Genomic DNA, 19,912 nt, shown 5'->3' on the forward strand with positions numbered 1-19,912 from the left:
TAAAAAGGGATAAATAAAAATATTTAACTAACTGAGGTTCTGCCCCCCTCCAAAAAAATCCTGGCTACGCTCATGTGGCTCTCATATCTCCTCTTTTCCAAGCTAACTAAACATACCTGGCTCCTTCAACCGCTCTTCATCAGGCTTGGAAACCTGCCCTGAACTAGAAAACGCCGCAAGCTTTCCTCGGAGGGGAGTCTGAGCAGCCTTTCCCTGCCCCCACACTTAGGGGGCGGGGAGCACAGAAGCGCCGCGAGCCCCCCAGCAGGTGGCACTGTTGCCCTTGGCAAGGCCATCTGGCTATCCCCGCCACCCCCACCAGCCCCCCCACCCCGGGGGGAAATCGGAGCGTGCGTTTCCGACAGCATCCAGTTCTGCCTCTGAACTTTCTTCTCCCCCCCCCCCGCCAGCTCCCTCCCTCCCTCTTTCTCCCTCGGTCTCTTCCTGTGCAGTGTGGGATTTCACTTCCCCGCCGCGCTATGGCAAGGACGGGCTCTGCTGAAGAAGAAGCAGCAGCAGGCAGAGCCGCCGAGGATCAGGGCCCGGCCCGGGGGCGCCGCCGCTGCGCTTAAGCTGGCGAGCTGACGGGGCTGCACCGGGCTCGCCTTCCCCGTTCACACGACCCCCCCCCCACCCACGCAAAACCCCCTCGCGCCCCATCCCCAACCTTGCAGCCTTCCCCGTTGCTCCCCGATTTCTCTTGCGCTCCCGAGCCTCCGGATCGCGGGCAGCGCGCAGCGGACGGGATCCGCCTCGGAGGATGGCTGGCTCCGGCACGGATTTCCCCGGCGATCGGCAGCGGCGGCGGCAACAGCAGCAGGCGGCTCCCTGCGCGCACTGAGGGCGGCGGGGAAGGCGACGCGAGGTAAGAGCCGCGGTGCCCGCGACCCGCGTCTGGTCCTCCTGGACCCGTTTGCTGCGCGCGTTGGGAGGATCGCACGGTGCGAGGGAGGGGGGAAACCAGCCTTCCAGGGCCAGGAGGTGCAGATCCGCGCGCATCGACCCGCAGAGCCATCCACGCGTGCGCGCATTTTTCGCATTCTTGCTTGCGCGGGTAGCGGCGTTTGCGCGTTACGGAGCGCGGGGATCGGGGAGGTTGGGGGGCGGCGGCGGCGCTGGAACGATGGACGCGTAAGGGAACGAGGCGGTCGTGGGAACGCGTACACGGAGCGGGATGAAGAGAGGGATGCGGGGAGGATGGGTGGCCTTGGCTTGATCTCTCGCATTCCCCCAACCCACAAAGTACCCAAGTGAAAGATCCGTTCAGGATCCAGGGTAGGGCCAAATCGCGTGGGTAAGGACGGAAATCAAATAACCACACCTCTTTTGCACTACGGTGGTGGGCTGCAACCTAGGTGGTCTGGGGGGGGGGGGTGTGTGCTGTAACATATGGTGGGATTATTCTTGGTGGTACGTGCCCTGTTTGAATTACGCTGGAGTAGGACTCTCAGAGTCCGGGACACCCTGCTCAAGTCGTGCACCTATGAGCCCAGGAATCTGCCCCACACTGACTCCCTTAGCTTTGTTGACCCTGGCTGGCAGGGGCTTCCCCACTGCCATGCCCTTTCGCCAGGGCTTGAACCCGGGACCTTTTGCTTGCCAGGCCTGTCCTCTGGGGGTCCCAAGCTGAGAGAGGGCCCTTCCCCAGAGACCAGCCGCTGGAGAGAGGGCAGAAAAGGAATGCAGACAAGCGAAAATATCATCTGGGGCTGGGCCTAGCAGCAGCCGAGGGAGGCTCGGTGAGTGCGCGGCTTTGTTTTGCTTTGCCTCCAGGAAGAGAAAAAGCTGTTTTTGCAGAAGGGAGAAAAGCTCCAAGTGGCGAGGGAGAGGAAGAAAGGAAAGGGGGAGTCCAGACAGCAGCTTGTTTCTTGGCTTGGTGTGTTTGTGCAGGGTGCCAAGGGCTTTGGGGCAGACGAGTCCTGGCACCCAGGAACCAGCCGGTGCCATGGGGGACGTGGCTCGCACCCTTGGCACCGGCTGGGGTCCTAGTCAAAATGCCAACCTTGCAGAGGGGGCAGGTGGGTGCTGCCAGAGGCCTTGGCTCCCTTGCCCTTGGCTGACCAGCTCACCACCGCAGTCCAGGGTGCGTTGGGGGTCGCGTGGGAAGGGTACTCAGTTTCTCAGGCAGGGCTTTGTGAGCAAGAGGGGGATGGAAAGGAAGCTTGCTTTCCCAGTCGCAACCCCCCCCCCAAACCCGCTCAGGGGGCCTAAGGAGGAAGAGGGGCCTCTCGGAATGACAGGCGAGATGTGATTTCGGGCTTGCGGGTTTAGGCCTGCAGCTGGAAAGCCTTGTTTTGAAAGAGGCTTTGCAGGCTTCCTTGCAACGGTGCAGGCGGAGAGAAATCGGAAGGGCGCCCCACAGCTCGGCCTGGGCCCCGGAAGGTGTTTTCCGAATCCGTTGCTGGGCCCCAGAATGGGGGCGGATGGCGTCAGCGGTGTTGTGGTCTGGGGAGCACAGTTCCCCGCTAGGCAGGCTGCTTCGTTTTGCAGACGGTTTCTTCTGATGCTGAAAGCTTTTGTTTATTTATTTATTCCCCTTTCCCAGAAGGATGAGTTTGCTCGCAGGCAGCGTTTGGTTTTCTTTTCTTTTACATTTTAATTTCAGGGACTGTTTTTAACGTTGCTGCCTAGTGCTATGGCATTGTGGTGAGCCTCAGCGATTTATAAACATCCATCATCGTCGCGGCAAGCGAGGAAATGGCGATGATAAAGATAGCGCATCTTACGTATTTTATTTTTCGGTATTTCTGTACCACCAGCTAACAAAAGCTCTCTGGATGGTTTAGCAAAAAAAAAAAAAAAAAAAGGTTAATGCCATAATTTTTAAAAATAAAATTTAACATGCATATAGTGTTTAGGGAAGAAGCTCAAAATAGCTTCCCATTATCTTAGTAAGCACTCACAACAGTCCTGTAAAGTAGATCAGATTATCCTCACATGGCAGATGAGGGTGGGAATGTTGCCTAAGGCTTCCCTGAGTTCTCAGGCGAGGCAAGATTTTTGAAGAGGGGATGGTACGATGAGCTCGTGAGCAGGATTTGAACTCGGAGCAACAGAAGGAATGAGAGATTATTGTATTTTGGTCATGGTATAAGAGATAGAAGATAGGTGCAACAAAGGAGAGAAATAAAAACACTGGAAAACGGGGTGGGAAGTTGGCAAAACAAAAGAAAAAATATGCATTGGAGTGTATATGTGAAACTTTGAAAATTTAACAAAATATAACTGGAAAAAGAGATTTTTGAAGAGGGGATGCCCCAACTGACAAAGCTTAGCATACAGCTGCCTTTTGTTGCTCTGGTGATAAACCACCCTGTGGCTTCTGAGCATGTGCAAAGTGTAGTTGCTTCAGCCCTGTGGGCCGCTGTGCATCTTTCCTTCGTGAAAAGCCCATGTGTCATGACTGCATATGCGTACCCTTCAGTGTGGGTGTGCATGAACTGCAAAGATATTGGCTGTGTGTATGCAATTCCCGCGCATAAGGGCATTGCGACAAATCTACGTGCTGGTTTTAAAAGTTGCATTTGACCTGGCCATGCTTCCTGCGTAGGAAATACGTCTCCCATTCAGTGAACACAGGTAAACACGGTCCACACCCTCTGGCCTCGAGTCAGGGCTTCTTTGGGTCAAGGTCCACCCCAACCTGCTTTCCTCTGCCAGTTCAACACCAGCCAACCAGATGCTTCTGGGAACTTGCAGGTGAGCCCTACAAGTGAGCCTGTTCCCCTGTATCTGTTACTCTCAGGTATACTGCTTCTGGACCTGGAGGTTCCTTAATTAGGCACGACAAATAGGCACCACATTGACTTCTCCATGTAACTTATTTAAAGCCATCTTGCTAGACCAGGGGTAGGAAACTTGTTGTCCTGTGCAAGTGGTTAGGCTGCAATTCCCACCGTCCCTGAACATTGGCCAGGCCGGCTGGGGTGCAGTGTTCGAAATTAGCCAGGTGCATTTTTCACCTGGATTTTGACCACTTGTGACCAGGTGAAGATTCCTGGATGACTCCTGACACCTCCACCATCTGGACATGCATGCCTGGGGGTCCTTGGGTCTGGACTTTTCACGCGCTAACCCCACATCCTGTAGAATATGGTTACCAGATTTTTTTCAATGGATCTGGGGATTTTTAAATTATTATTTTTTTGAAGCTGAGTAGCAAGAGGGAGTCAGCAGTGGGGATGGCGAGACAAAAGACCCTGGGCCCCAGCACACATGCATATTGTATAAAGGTGCAAAGCCCTTTTTTGCACCCTGTGAAACATAAATGCACAGAGTTTTTAAAAAACTGGGCAACAGCGCGTTGCCCACCCGTGACTAGGCGCAGTTTCTCTGCCAAGCAAGGTGCAAAGCCCTTCTTTCGCACCCTGTGAAACATAAATGTGCAGTTTTTAAAAAACTGGGCAATGGCCACCTGCCCGTAACTCCTGAGCCTCCCCTGATTGGTCAAAACAAAGGGGGCAGAGGGCAGGAGATCTGTACCGCTGAATGTCCCCGGTTCCCCTTCGGCAGTGGTGGTGGCAGCGGCAGTTAGCAGCCCGGAGCCAGCCTGGTAGCGCAGTTGGCTCTGGCTGGCTTCAGGAGCTGCTCACTGCCATGTTGCCCGCTATTTTTACTTGCCGGAAGTCCTCATATGTTCTGTTGCGCACAAGGCACATCATATGGGGACTTCCGGCGAGGAAAAATGGCGGGTGCCACAGCAGCGAGCAGTTCCTGAAGCCAGCCAGAGCCAACTGCACTACTAGGCTGGCTCCGGGCTGCTGAGGCTGCCACTGCCATGTTTCCCGGGGACAGATTTGCAAATCCGGAGACTGTTCCTGGGAACGTCTGGTAACCCTACTGTAGAATTCGATCAGTTATATTTTATCTGCACAATCGGAACGAATTTCAAGAAGCAAAATGCTTTTTCTGTGCAGCCTGCGCAAGAGCAGGCACCATTAAGAAAAAAAGGTGGGAATAGTCCAATATAAATGCAGGCGGTCCCTGGATAAAGTGACTTTTCTTCTTTAGGTTCTCAAAGTTTTTGCTAGGCGAAAGCTCCCTGGATAGCTCAGTTGGTCAGAGCGTCGTGTTGATAACGCCAGGGTTGCAGGTTCGATCCCTGAATGGGATAGCGGCATATTCCTGCCTTGCAGGGGGTTGGATTTGATGACCCTCATAATCTCTTCCAACTCCGCAATTCTATGATTCTAAGTCCTATACCTGACCATTGTCATTGCTGGCTGGGGCAGATGGGAGCTGGAGTCTGGGGCGCCCCAGGTTTGCCATCTCTGTGCCGGCAGCAGCACCCGCGAGTGTGGAGAGGCTTCAGCTCCCCTCTAGTGGACGTGCGCATAAATTCATGCACGCGAGCCCCAAGGAGCAATGTGCTGTACGCAGCCTGTCATTTCTCACCCCTCAGCCGGGTAGGTCAATTTCAATCTGCTGTTAACGAAGTACGGGACAAGAACGTTCACTTTTTGGTGTACCTTTTAACCCAAAGAAAGAGGAGCCGCTTTGAAAATCAGCGCAGGACAGTGTTACTGCAGATCAGAGTCCATGAATACAGCCTGCCGTGGTTGGAGGAGAGCCTTTGGGAAAGCGCAGCGTAGAGGCCCTGGGCATGAGAGCAGTGACGCTACAAGGGTATCCCTGTTTTCTCTTGGGAAATGTTGGGAATGCAGTCCTGAACTTGGAATTGCTGAGCCAGGGGATAACTATGTGTCGCAACAAACGTAAGCAGCTGGACTCCGGTGTTTATTCTTAAAGTGCAAAGCCACGTGGGGAGGTGGAATTTGAAGCGAGAAGCAGTTGTGTAGGAGTACCCGTGCTTAACCCTTCCCCATCTGCCATTTCTCCGTTCCAAATCACCAGGGACATCGAAAGATGCCGGGCATGGGCCAAGGGGACAAAAATTTGCATCCCATCTGCCACTGCCATTTTCTATGCACAGACGCAGGTTTAGAATTTGAATGGCGGCACAAGGCGAGCCTGCTAATTTCCTATTCGTATCGCCCCAGATAAGCACAATTAATCTGCCCCCCACCCCCAAATCATCCCAAATCAGTTCCTACTCAATTCATTTGTCCCCAATTAATTTCCCAACAGATCCTGCTCCAAATCAATTCAATTCCTTTTCAATTAGTCCCATTCATTAAGCCCAAATCATCTCTAGATAAAGTCCTCTTAAATTAATTTATTTCCCCAACTTAATATCCTACCCAGAAACTGAGATCATCCTCTCTATTCGGTTTCCTCTGAATTCATTGCGCACCAAGAAACATTTGGGGCACACACACAAATTCTGGGGCCCATGGACGTACCCCTAGCAACGCCCACTTAATCAACTTCCCCAAAGCATGTTTTTGCCTAGTCGCCTTCCTTAAGGAGGTCAGTGCTGAGCCTGTGTTTCGCAAAGGGTCAAACAGCAGGGGGCGGGAAAGACCCTACTCTACCTGAGACGCTGGGAAGCTGCTGCCAGTCAGGGTATGTGGTACAGCACTAAACGTCAGTGGTTCTGTGGTCTAAACCACCATGCCTCTTGGGCTTGCCATTCAGAAGGTCGCGGTTCGAATACCCATGACGGTGGTGAGTTCCCATTGCTCTGTCCCAGCTCCTGCCAACCTAGCAGTTCAAAAGCAAATAGATAAATAGGTACCACTGTGGCGGGAAGGTAAATGGCATTTCCGTGCGCTCTGGTTTTCGTCACAGTGTCCCATTATGCCAGAAGTGGTTTAGTCCTGCTGGCCACATGGCCCAGAAAGCTGTCTGTGGACAAACGCCGGCTCCCTCGGCCTGAAAGTGAAATGAGCGCCGCAACCCCATAGTTGCCTTTGACTGGATTTAACTGTCCAGGGGTCCTTTACCTTTACCTTACAGGGTGAGATGAACAAATAGTTTAACCTGGTATAAGGCAGCTTCTTTGTTCCAGCCCCCTAATGGTCCGTCTACACTGTGGAACTCCCTGGCTCTTGATATCAGGCAAGTGCCTTCACTGCATGCTGAAAACATTTTTCTTTAGACAAACCTACCCAGACACGGGTGGCGCTGTGGTGTAAACCACAGAGCCTAGGGTTTGCTGATCAGAAGGTCGGCGGTTCAAATCCCCGTGACGGGGTGAGCTCCCGTTGCTCGGTCCCTGCTCCTGCCAACCTAGCAGTTCGAAAGCACGTCAAAGTGCAAGTAGATAGATAGGTACTGCTCTGGCAAGAAGGTAAATGGCATTTCCGTGGGCTGCTCTGGTTCTCCAGAAGCGGCTTAGTCATGCTGGCCACACGACCTGGAAGCTGTCTGCGGACAAATGTCGGCTCCCTCGGCCTATAGAGCGAGATGAGCGCTGCAACCCCAGAGTTGCCAATGACTGGACCTAATGGTCAGGGGGTACCTTTACCTTTACCCAGATATCTAGAACACTGACCTGTGCTCGGATCTGTGTTTAGCTTATCACTGATTCTGAATGCTTTTCAAAAGTTGCTTTAAAACTTTCTGACAGTAAAAGCTGTTTGACCGTAGAATGGGACCCTCGGGAGCTTGTGGACTCTCCTTCCTTGGAGGTTTCCAAGCAGAGGTTGGCTGTCTGTCTGTCATGGATGCTTTACTTGAGATTCCTGCATTGCAGTGGGTTGGACTGGATGACATTTGGGGTTCCCTTCCAACTCTACAATTCTATGAACTGTTTTTCCCGGTAACCTTACTGCTTAATTTTTTCCAGTAAACCTCTTTGAGGCTTTGTTTTTGTTTTCATTTGCAATGATGATGATTATGGTGATAGTTTATTATTTATACCCCGCCCATCCGGCTGGGTTTCCCCAGCAACTCTGGGCGGCTCCCAACAGAATATTAAAATACAATAGTCTATTAAACATTAAAAGCTTCCCTAAACTGGCTGCCTTCAGATGTCTTCTAAAAGTCTGGTAGTTGTTGTTCTGTTTGACATCTGGTGGGAGGGCGTTCCACAGGGCGGGTGCCACTACCGAGAAGGCCCTCTGCCTGGTTCCCTGTAGCTTTGCTTCTTGCAGTGAGGGAACCACCAGAAGGCCCTCGGAGCTGGACCTCAGCGTCCGGGCAGAATGATGGGGGTGGAGACGCTCCTTCAGGTATACTGGACCGAGGCTGTTTAGGGCTTTCAAGGTCAGCACCAACACTTTGAATTGTGCTTTGAAACATACTGGGAGCCAGTGTAGCTCTTCCAAGACCGGTGTTATATGGTCTCGGCGGCCGCTCCCAGTCACTGGTCTAGCTGCCGCATTCTGGATTAGTTGTAGTTTCCAGGTCACCTTCAAAGGTAGCCCCACGTAGAGCGCATTGCAATAGTCCAAGCGGGAGATAACTAGAGCATGCAGTATATCCCTTCTTTTGAAAGAAATACGTAAAGCAAGATGTCTGCAGCCATGCAGGCCGCATGGCCTCCGATGGCGTTGTTCATTCCAGGTCCCTTCTGTTTGCCGCTCGCTGCCCTCGTCCTCCCTTGCACAGGCTGTCTGACCTATGTGTGCAGGCTGCACCAGTGAAGAGACAGGAGCTCAGCAGACATTCTCCCTCTCTCTGCAGGCGCTGCGCACCCAGCATGTAAGCAGCAAGGCATCGGGTTCTCTCAGCAGGGCACGGCAGATCAGCCTGATCTTGCTCCGGAAGAGACCTAGAAGTGCCAGGCTGCGTCGCAAAAGGTGGCGAGGCGGAGAGCGGGCAGGCTTTTACCACTGTCTAGGCAACGCACAATAATATCGCTGATGCTGCCATTGAAAAGCAATAAGACGATGGACCATCGCTCGGTTGTCATCATACATGCTTCCCATACAGAGGGTTCCAGATTCATCCCTGAGCACCTGTAATTAAAAGGGTCCAGGGCTAGGAAAGGCGGCTCGCAAGTCTCTGAAAGCCATTGCCAATTAAGAGCAGGGAATTCTGGGCTTGGCAGAAGAAAGATCTGGTTCAATATACGGTTGCTTGAAAATAAAATAAAAACTAATCACCCAAAAGTGTAGCAGCAGGGTATTTCATCAGGCCATATGCAAATCAAACAAACAATACACAGTCGTACCTTGGAAGTCAAACGGAATCCGTTCTGGAAGTCCGTTTGACTTCCAAAATGTCCGGAAGCCAATGTGCGGAATCTCCTGCATCCAATCAGAAGCCCTGTCAGACATTCGGGTTCCAAAGAATGTTCACAAACCGGAACAGTCGCTTCCGGGTTTGCGGCGTTCGGGAGTCAAAACGTTCGAGAACTAAGCTGTTCGAAAAGCAAGGTACACTGGTACCTCGGGTTAAGAACTTAATTCATTCTGGAGGTCCGTTCTTAACCTGAAGCACCACTTTAGCTAATGGGGCCTCCTGCTGCTGCCACCACACGATTTCTGTTCTCATCCTGAAGGAAAGTTCTTAACCCGAGGTACTATTTCTGGGTTAGTGGAGTCTGTAACCTGAAGCGTATGTAACCCAAGGTACCACTGTATAGAATAAGAGACAGAAATGATGCGCCAATATAAATCGACACATTCATCTTACCCGAGCTGGCGTGGATAGTGAATGTTTAGCAACTTAAGCCCAAAGTAACCTAGGAAATAAAAATCCTACTAGCTGATGTGAAAGTGTTTTGGATCCTCCATGCTCCTGGAGACACGAACCAGCCTTAGTGGTGACGACTCTTAATCTCAGGGTCGTGGGTTCAAGCCCCACGTTGGGCAAAAGATTCCTGCATTGCAGTGGGCTGTTCCCTTCCAACTCTGACTGGTGGAGCCCATGCCATCCAGAGCTCTGGAGCCCACTGATTCTAGCTTGGCCCCCTTCCTGCTCGCTGCTGAGTTCTGCAAGGGGCAATGCCAGAACAAGGAAATAAGGGGAAGCTGGCAGTCAGGTCTACTGGGTGCAATTCAGAAACCAGGAAGGTGGCTGAAGGCCAGACTGAGATTGGCGGGGCGGGGCTGCCTTTGCCCCAGTAGATCAGCCTTCCACAGCCTGGTGTCCTCCTCCATCTCCCAATTACTCCTGATCCCTCCTCCCAACTCCCATCACTCCTGATCCCTTGGCCATGTTAGGAGGTGGAATCTAGCAACATTCCAAGGGTACAATGTTGACTATTCCTTTCCACGCTTGGTGGGAAGCATGCCTGCAGATGTCTGGCCTCCTTTAATAATAATAATAATAATAATAATAATAATAATAATAATAATAATAATTTATTATTTATACCCCGCCCATCTGGCTGAGTTTCCCCAGCCACTCCAGGCGGCTTCCAACAGAATATTAAAATACAATAACCTATTCAACATTAAAAGCTTCCCTGAACAGGGCTGCCTTCAGATGTCTTCTAAAAGTCTGGTAGTTGTTCTTCTCTTTGACATCTGGTGGGAGGGCGTTCCACAGGGCGGGCGCCACTACCGAGAAGGCCCTCTGCCTGCTTCCCTGTAACTTGGCTTCTTGCAGTGAGGGAACCGCCAGAAGGCCCTTGGCACTGGACCTTTAATGCCCTACTAAGGTTCCTTGCAGACATGAGTGTCTTCTCTCGAGATAGCAAGCACTTAGATCCTATCTGATTATATCCACGTCTTGCCAGACCTCAAGAGCTCCCATTCTAGAGTTGCCATTTTGCATTTCTAAGCATTCCTTTGTTTTCTTACATCCGTACTTCCCCCTATCCTATTGAGCTCACCTTGATGTCTTCAGCCTGAGTTTTACAGAAGGTCCATCCATGTGTAGCAGAGGCAGTTGCAACAAAGCCAAGGTACTACCTGCCTAAGGGTCTTCGCTTGGTGGCCTTCATTGATTACATAGCTGGTTTAATTGCTTTGAGAATCATGGGGTCCGCCTGGCAAACTCTTGCCGGGGTGGGCAGGTGGTGGTGGAGGTAGAAAGGCAGTTGATGGCTGCAGAAAATCTCTCGCCCAATTTTAATTCCTGCTGGTTATGTCTGTGTGCCTGTTTCTCCCGTGTTTTCTAAGTTGATGACTTGTGCAGATTTCCGTTCGGCTGGTTCCCGCAGGGTGTCTGGTTTTACCTTGTTTTCAGCTATTTGCGTTAACTCAAGGCCCTAGATGTTTCTCTGCATGTTCTTTCACTTGCAGGTCGGTGCATCATAGGGTTTGTAGCCTTACTAAGCGCAGTCGTCCTTGTTATGCTTCTAGCTGGCTGTCGCGCTGCATGATGGGTTTTGCAGTATAGAAGTTGCACTGCCCTTTTACTGTTCTCAGCTATGCGTATCTTTTGTTCTCGTTTGCACCCTGTATTGTAGGACTTGAGATGGCAAGGACTGGCTAAAGAAAACACTGGGGACATGTAGATGGATAGGAATAAGACTGTGAAAACGCTGCTAAATAATAATAATAATAATAAACAATAATGCAGATTTTTGTGAGAATATCCAATGCCTCTCAACATGACAACGCTGAAAATTTCCTAGCCTGCTGTGGTTGTTTTCAACAGATTTTTCTTTTTTTTAAGCTGACTTTGTTACAACTGCCAGATTCAGCAGGATTCAGCAAGGCAGGAACCATGATACTCAACCTGAATTCTGCATTTTGCTAATTGAGATCCACGTCTAATGGTGCAGTGGCATAGCGTGGGTTGTCAGCACCCGGGGCAAGGCAAGTAATTTGCGCCCCCTAACCCGTGGATTTGCGCCCCCTAACCCTAACCCCCAGATGTTGCGCCTGGTGCGGCCGGCCCCCCCTGCACCCCCCACGCTACGCCACTGTAATGGTGAAATTCCTTGTTCTCCTAATGCAGCGATTTTCAGACTCTATACCTTTGGCAAACCCCTTCCGATGTTTGTGATAGCTTTACTGATGGTTTGTTCATCATCCTGTGTACACTTCTATATTTGTGATGGCTCTGTTGTTTGAAAGCCGCTTTGCGATTCATTTGAAGGGAAAGCGGCAAAGAAATATAATAAATCGACTCAAAACCACGTCGACATCTCTGCTGAGGAGACGTCTCCCTTTCATGCCTCCCACTTCATGCTTTTTAAGCTGCATTTATTTGCTTGGGAGATCTATACTCCGTCTTTCGATCCAGTGATCTCCAAGGTGGCTTGCAGAAGATTCAAACGTGACATGGGTCTGGAGGGAGCTATTGTGTGGGTGGCGCAGTGGATATTTTAATAGAGCCATATCCCAGGGGCAAAGAATCAACCCCACCCCTCCGTCCTAACAAGTCTCTCTGGTGGCTATTTTTCTTTTAATGTCTATGCTAATTGCTTCCATGCAATTAATGTCACGTGCCGTCTGGCCTCGAGAGTGCACCCTGGCATGCACCTCCTCCATTTCAGCGGTGGATCAATAGCTGTGGACTGGCTACCTGCGATGGAAGCGAGTCTGCTGTTGTTGACCTTGCTCTGGAGGAGCAGATTTCAAGGAATCCCAAGGTCCCCGGAACACAGTTGAAAAAACGCTCAAGCCAAGCGAGTGTGTCTGTTTTTCAGCTTTCAGATGTTAGGCGGTACGACTCCTTTGGCATCCTTAAATGAAAGAGACAAACCGTTCTCCAGATATCTCCTGGTGAAAATCAATGCCAGCTGAAACAATACCGGCGAATCTCTTTTCTTAATTGCTTTTGTCGATGTCGAAACAAGCCGACCGGCTAAGTTTAAGGCCCCGATCGCACCCTGCCAGTCAGCCATTTTGTTTGCACGGAAGCGGACCCGTCTCGATGTAGGTAGGCCCCGACTCTCGGAGACTGCAAGTCCCAGCAGGCCATGTGCCATCTTGATTTCGGCGGCTGCTGAAGCTGCTCAAATCAAGATGGCACATTGCCTGCTGGGAGTTGTAGTCTACTCAGCCCGGGCCGACCCACGTTAGCAGCCACCACCATCATGAAACAGCTTTCAGTCGGGCGGCCTGGGTTGTTTTCTGCCGGGAGACATTGCTTTTGTCGGGCACAGAGGCCTCTTCGGTTTGCGCCACTTTGCCAGATAGGCCGGCGTCTGTGACCTTGACTGCATCCATTTCAGATGTTGCTCTCCAAGGCTTGGGTTCTGACAGCTCTTGCTCAGAGCAGAAGCCGTTCCCAGAGCCTTTATGACACCTGTGCCCTTCTTTTTTAAAAAAAAAAAAAAAAACCCGCACATCTCTGCACAGCAAAACACAGCAGTTTGCAGAAAATCAGACGGACTGGGGCGAAGGGGAGGCTTTTTAAAAGTAAAAGTAAAAAGGCCAAGCCGGGTTTTATTCTCCCTTTGAGACGAGCAGAGAAAATCTATACTGGAGGCATGAAAGGGCAATAAAGACAGACTTTCCCCCCTGCTTTCGCTCTCCCCACACACCCCGAGCACAATTAATTGACTGGATCTCACCCTTCGTGCAGGAGCCAGTGCACAAGACAGGAGCTGCGTTGTCCCTAACTTGGTGCCATGCTCCAGAGTTAAAGGAGAGAGCTGCTTTCCCTCTGCTCCCGAGGGCTGGAGAATTAATGCAAAAGCCAGCCAGTCCACAGGAAGGAACTTTCTGTCAAAGGAGAAATCCCATTGGTTCTTGGGCCTTCGGTGTGAGAGCAGCTGCGTTGCATGCGGAAAGTTGCAGGTTCAAGCCCCTACTCCAAGTAGGATTGCATAAAAGCCTTGTTACCCCTTCATCTTCCGACACCTCCTCTTCTCCCTCTCCTCTCTCTGACCTCTCACCGTTGTCCCACCACCACTCTGAGTCTTCTCCCCTTGGGGTGGTGGTGGTTCCCCAGCTGGTTCCTCCCACCATTCCTCTGCGTCCAGCCAGTCTACGGCAGTGGGCATCATTGCCTCCTGGTGCAGTGAGTTCCAAAGTTTCACTAGACATTTTGGGAACAGGCTGCTTTCTTTTACCCGTCCTGAATCTTCCATCATTCAGCTTCCAGGAGTTCTAGTGCGATGAGAAAGGAGGTCATGATCCCTTCCCACTCCTCCGGGTCTCCTCCCCTGGGTTGGGCTCCTCCAGTTCCCCAATCTTTTTTTTTTTTAAAAAAAGATATTTATTAAAGTTTCAAAGAAAAGATTACATAAATAAAAAGAGGGGGGGAAATAAAAAAAATAAAAAGGAAATAAATACAAAATACAGAAAAAAGATAAAAAACACTTAAAAAACACATCAATCTTTCCATGCCTTACATTTCATTTCCTTACTTCCCTGACCTCCCCACACCTCCCTTTTTTGTATTCCAGTTCTGTTAGTTAATTCAGCAATTCCTTTCCCTCTTTGTTTTTGTCTTAATCCTTTAACTTAATATATTATAACTTTGGATTTTCACCTGTTAACAATCCATTTTTACATACTCCTTTATAACATTACTGCTAAAACCACTTAACTTCATTCTGACATCATTCTAACATTCATTAATTTTGCAGTATTTCTGTAAATAGTCTTTAAATTTCTTCCAATCTTCTTCCACCGACTCTTCTCCCTGGTCTCGGATTCTGCCAGTCATTTCCGCCAGTTCCATATAGTCCATCACCTTCATCCGCCATTCTTCCAGAGTGGGTAAATCTTGTGTCTTCCAATACTTTGCACAGTTCCCCAATCTTTTCCCACCCCTCCTTGCCAGGACGTTTCCATGGGACTCATGGTAAACTGGGCTGGGGGGAAAGGGTCTCAAGGTGCCACGCTCATGTGATTTTCCACCTTGGTCATGGTTAGGGCTTCCTGGAATAGTCTTTGATAACTTAGGAAGTTGTGTTGCATTTGTCCCTCTAGACTCTCCAACTCTATGGTTCTTATTCTAGGAAGTCTTTCCCACGACCTGCTACTTGACCCTTCCAACTGGGAATGCCAGGATTGACCCTGAGAATTTTAGCATGCCAAGGATGTGCCCTTCCACCGAGTTATGGGCCCTCCTGAAGGTATGGCGGATGGGGGCAAGGGCAGCCAGTTACCATGAGCAGAGTGGCAAAGACATGCACACATTGGAGTCTGGTTGGTCTCCTGGATTTGGCATTTGAGCGTACGGAACTGCCTTGCCCTGAGTCAGGCTGCTGCTTCATCTAGCTCAGACGTCTTCTTTGGCGATCACTCGTAGCCGAGTAAGATTGTCTTCCATAAGCACGGTTTTTACAATGAGTCCGTAAGTGACTGTGAAGGCCAATTCTGGATCCACACATCCTTCCACAGTGGGGACATAAGTTTCCAGATGGGAGTTGATCATGGTGGGGATTTTCCAAGCATGCCTTCCTCTTAGCTCATTTTTCCCTTTCGTCCTGAGTTCCAGCATCTTCAAAGCCCATGACACCTTTGGTAAAGGCTGTTCTCCAACTGGAGTGCTCACAGGCCAGTGTTTCCTAGTTGTCAATGTTTATACTACAATTTTTAGATTTGCCTTGAGAGAGTCTTTGAACCTCTTTTGTTGACCACCAGCATTACACTTTCCATTTTTAAGTTTGGAATAGCGTAGTTGCTTTGGAAGACGATCATCAGGCATCCACACAACATGACCAGTCCAACGAAGTTGATGTTGAAGAATCAGTGCTTCGACACTGGCGATCTTTGCTTCTCCCAGTACACTGGCAGTAGTTCACCTGACTTCCCAAGTGATGTGTAGAATTTTTCGGAGACACCGCTGATGGAATCTTTCAAGGAGTTGGAGATGCCGTTTATAAGTGGCCCATGTTTCACAAGCATACAGTAGTGTTCACACCTACTATTCTGGTTGCCCAGTGCCTAAAAAACCACAGGTCTTAGAAGCTTTCTGCTTGTCTCATGCTTTTGGGGCGCTGGTCCGAGTGATTTCCCATTTGCCCCTGCTTTTTACCTTCGAACTGGATCAGAAATCAACCCCCAGCAAACCCAACTGACGTTTCAGCACTGGGAGCAGGTTTTCCCAAGGGAAAATGGCAGGGCAAGTGGAATTGTGAACAGCCCCTAACTGGCAATGGCTTTCCAGGGTTTCGAATGGGTGGGTGGGTGCCTCTCCCAGCCCTGCGCCGAGAATTGAACCTGCAGAGCTGCGCTGCTTCCCCAGAGATGTGGGAACACAAGGAACCTGTCTTATAATAAACACGGACCATTGGTCTGCTGATTGGCAGAGGTTCTCGGGGACAGATCTTTCCGCAGCCCTACCTGGGAACGTGGGCGGATTGAACCTGGTACCTAAGACAGTCTCTGTCCTTCTCTTTGCTTTCATTCCTGCCTCACGATTCTGCCTTCAAGTGTTCCTTTGGACTATGAAAGGAGAAGTGAGGAAAGGGAAGAGAGGGAGGGAGGGAGGGGGGAAAGAGGTACCAAGGGGCCGAGGGGATGTCAGAAGGACTCCTCTCTCCAGGCAGCTGGTGGGAAGAGAAGGATGCGACAGAGCCCTCCCGGGGCCCAGAGGGAGAGATGGAGATTAAATAGCAAGAGAGCTGTGAGGCTAAAGTAGCTCAAGGCAAAAGATCAGGATGGGGGGGAGGAAGGGGGGACAGGTTGGGGGTGCGTGCGAAGGAAGGCAGGGAAGCGGGAGGGGGAGAGACAGAGGGAAGCCACCAAAACACACAATTCCTTGCTTTTCGACATCTCTCCACGATGCAGCTAAGCTATACAAATCTAGCCAGCGTTGAGCCCTTATCTTCCAGGAGCAGAAACAATTGGCCTGCAGGAAGGAGAAGGGGAAGGCAAGGGAGGAAGAGAGAAGCAATCTGTTTGATTGACAAACAAAACAGGGGGGTGGTGGAAACACACACACACACCCCAAGAAGGAAGAAAGGAGGAGGAGGAGGCAGCAGCTGTCTGGCTGACACTTTCTCGTCGACACCTCCCTCCCGCTCGCTGCTGATGGTGCCTCTGCTCCTGCTGCCAGCGAGATGTTCTGACTGGCTGTGTTCAATGTCAGCCGCTCGGCAGCAAATGCCATTGACAAACCTGCTGCCTCCAGCTGCGGCGGAGCTGGAACGAGCCCCAGATTATACCGCAAAGCCACCGGGGGGAGAGCCGGGGCAGCAAATGCAGCATCTCAGCGCTGCCTGAGCTCACTCTCTCTCCCCCCACTCCATCTTCGGGGTTCTGCTTCTCCCCCCAGGCTTCTGCTCTTAATTTGGAGACTCGGTTGTACCCGTTAAGCGTTTCCTCTTCCCACCCAACTGTCCTGGCCAAGCCGCCAAGGAGCTGGCTGCCCACGACTGCTGATCTTGTGATCCGGACAAACGTCCCACCTGCCAATGGTAGGGCCGGGGCGAAATGCCAGGAAGGATGTATTCTCTCCATGACATTCAGCCTCGTTTCGTCCTGGTTAACGATGTCCCTTCTTCCACTACCAGCTTTCTCCCAGTGTCTACTCATGGGCCGTTCTTGCAATTGGGATGCAAACCTTGCCCCTGCCACAAATTCACCCTGTCAATCTTCTCCAACCGGGTGCCCATTCTGCCCGGATGTTTTAGGCCACAACTCCCAAGCGCTCTGAACAGCGCAACCACCCAAGAGAGCCAGCAGGGTGGGAGGGCAGCTGGCTGCAACGTGGGGAATCGCCCCCTTAGCTTACCTCGCAGGCTCATCGTAAGAGTTATTGAGATTACATCATGCAGTGACATCATGTGCTATGCACTCAGAAGTGCTAATTTCAATAAGTCATATTATGGTACCATCAGCCCCGCATGGAGGCCCTCAGTGCAATAGTGGCTGCTTCATTTTTGCCTTTCAGAGCCGCCAGTTCCAGCCTGCAGAGCCTGAGAGCTGAGCGCACTGCTCTCCTCGGCCTTTTGCACAGCCCCTTTTATATGCTCTGCCTCTGCCATAGTGGTGCAGTTTTCCCAGGGTCCTAGCTTCCCCCTCCTCCCATTCCACCTTGCTAACTCCTGTGAGAACGGGTCTTGTTCCAAGCCTAGCCCTGAGGTCCTTTGGTAGAGTCCACACCGCACATTGAAAGCGCCCTGAAACCGTTTTAAACAGTCATGGCTCACCCCACCCCACCCAACGAGAGCTGTAGTTTGTAGGGGTGCGGAGAGTTGTCAGGAGGCTCCTCCTGCTCCCACGGCAGAGCTACAATTCCCAGAGTTGCGTGGGAAGAGGGATTGCACGTTAAACCGCTCGTGGGGAGCAGGAGAGACATGAATAATTCCCGTTCCCTTCGCAGAGCTACAGTCTCCAGAGTGGTGACCTAAATGTTATTATCTGCCTGACCAGGGTTGGTAACAGAATGCTAGACTTGATGGAAACCTTTGTTCTCATTCTCCTTATTTTGCAAGAAGCTATCTTTAGTTGGGGGCTCATCCAGGTTTCATTTTGTGCTGTGTTTCCATGCTTTAAAGCTCAGTGCCTGAGTGCTATTTTTAATTTTGCCTGTGCTTCCTCTGTAAAATACCCAATCTTTACCACTGAATCGGAGCAAACAGCAGTCCACGGAAAGCCCAATTGCTGTTTGTTCCGATTCAGCGTTAAAGAGCAGCTTTTCCTGGGGAAGACGAATGTGGCGCAGCACTCAGATACGGAGCTTGAAAGCATGGAGGTGTCTAGAAAGTCTGGGGCAAAAAAAAACCCCCAGAGTGCTGTTCTTCTCTCTCGCATGACACCAGAACTGGTATGCATCCAGTGAAACTGAATATTGGAAGATTTGGGGCAGATAAAAGGCAGTACTTTGTCACGCAGCACTGTTAAACTGTGGAACTCACTCCCACAAGAGGAGTGATGGCCACCTAGTGGGATGGCTTTAGAATTGGATTGGACAATTCTAGACATACATTGGTACCTCTGGTTAAGTACTTAATTCGTTCCGGAGGTCTGTTCTTAACCTGAAGAACCACTTTAGCTAATGGGGCCTCCCACTGCCGCCGCGCCGCCAGAGCACGATTTCTGTTCTCATCCTGAAGCAAAGTTCTTAACCCGAGGTATTATTTCTGGGTTAGCGGAGTCTGTAACCTGAAGCATATGTAACCTGAAGTGTATGTAACCCGAGGTACCACTGTACTCTAGAGTTTTTCTTCAGATCGTATAAATCTTTCGCCTTTTTAGAATTGGATTGGACAAATTAATGGAGGCTTTCTACTAGCCGTGATGGCTGTGCTCTGCTTCCACAGTTGGGGGGTAGTACTAAGAAGAAACAACAACAACAACAACAACAACAACAATTTTATTATTTGTACCCTGCCCATCTGACTGGGTTGCCCCAACCACTCTGGGTGGCTTCCAAGAAATATAAAAGCATAATAAAGCATCAAACATTAAAAACTTCCCTATATAGGGAAGTAGGGCTTCTGAATACCAGTTGCTGGAAAGCTCAGGAGGGGAGAATGCTCTTGTTATGCGCAGGTATAGAATTGTAGAAGGGACCCCGGGGGTCAACTAGTCCAACCCCTTCAATGCAGGGATCTCAACACACTGTGCCCCATCCAATTTGAAACCATACCAGACCCTGCTTAGCTTTGCAAATGTGCTAGCAGTTTTATCTCTCCATCACCGGGAGGTCCTGTTTGCAGGTTTCCTGCAGCATCAGGTCGGCCCCTGTTGTAACAGAATGGTGGAACAGAAGTTCTTATAAACAAGGCCCTCCCAAGTGTCCCTATTTTTTGGGATCAGCCCCAGATTTACAGAAGCCGTCCCAGTTTCTGATTTGATCCCAGAATGTTCTGCTTTTCTTTTGGACGTCCCTATTTTCATTGGAGAAAAGTTGGAGGGTGTGGAGTTATGTGACCCCTGAGCCAAGGAGAGAAGTAACTATACAGCCTTTAGAAGACATGAGGTACAGTCATACCTCAGGTTACAGACGCTGCAGGTTGCGTTTTTTCGGGTTACGGACCGCCGAAACCTGGAAGTACCGGAAGAGGTTACTTCTGGGTTTTGGCAGTCGCGCATGCGCAGAAGCGCTAAATTGCGCTTTGCGCATGCGCAGAAGCGCCAAACCGCAACCCGTGAAATGTGCAGAAGCACCGAATTGCAACCCACACGGATCCCACACGGATCACATTTGCAACCCGAGCGTCCACTGTATAGGGAAGTTTTAAAAGGTTTAATGTTTTATTATGTTTTTATATATGTTTGGAAGCTGGGGCAACCCAGTCAGATGGGCAGGGTATCAA

At 50.6% G+C, this 19,912-nt stretch overlaps 1 protein-coding gene across 1 annotated transcript in view; it reads left to right on the forward strand.

Annotated features, from left to right (window-relative positions):
* Positions 1-416: 416 nt before the first annotated feature.
* RAI1 (retinoic acid induced 1) overlaps positions 417-19,912 on the forward strand; it is a 217,599-nt gene continuing 198,103 nt past the window's right edge. The window contains exon 1 of the mRNA XM_083474672.1: positions 417-865. The gene's annotated coding sequence lies outside the window, so the exon portion shown is untranslated. The remainder of the gene's footprint in view (positions 866-19,912) is intronic.

Source organism: Podarcis liolepis, assembly GCF_965112155.1.
Source record: "Podarcis liolepis genome assembly, chromosome: 14".
Classification (NCBI taxonomy): Eukaryota; Metazoa; Chordata; class Lepidosauria; order Squamata; family Lacertidae; genus Podarcis; species Podarcis liolepis.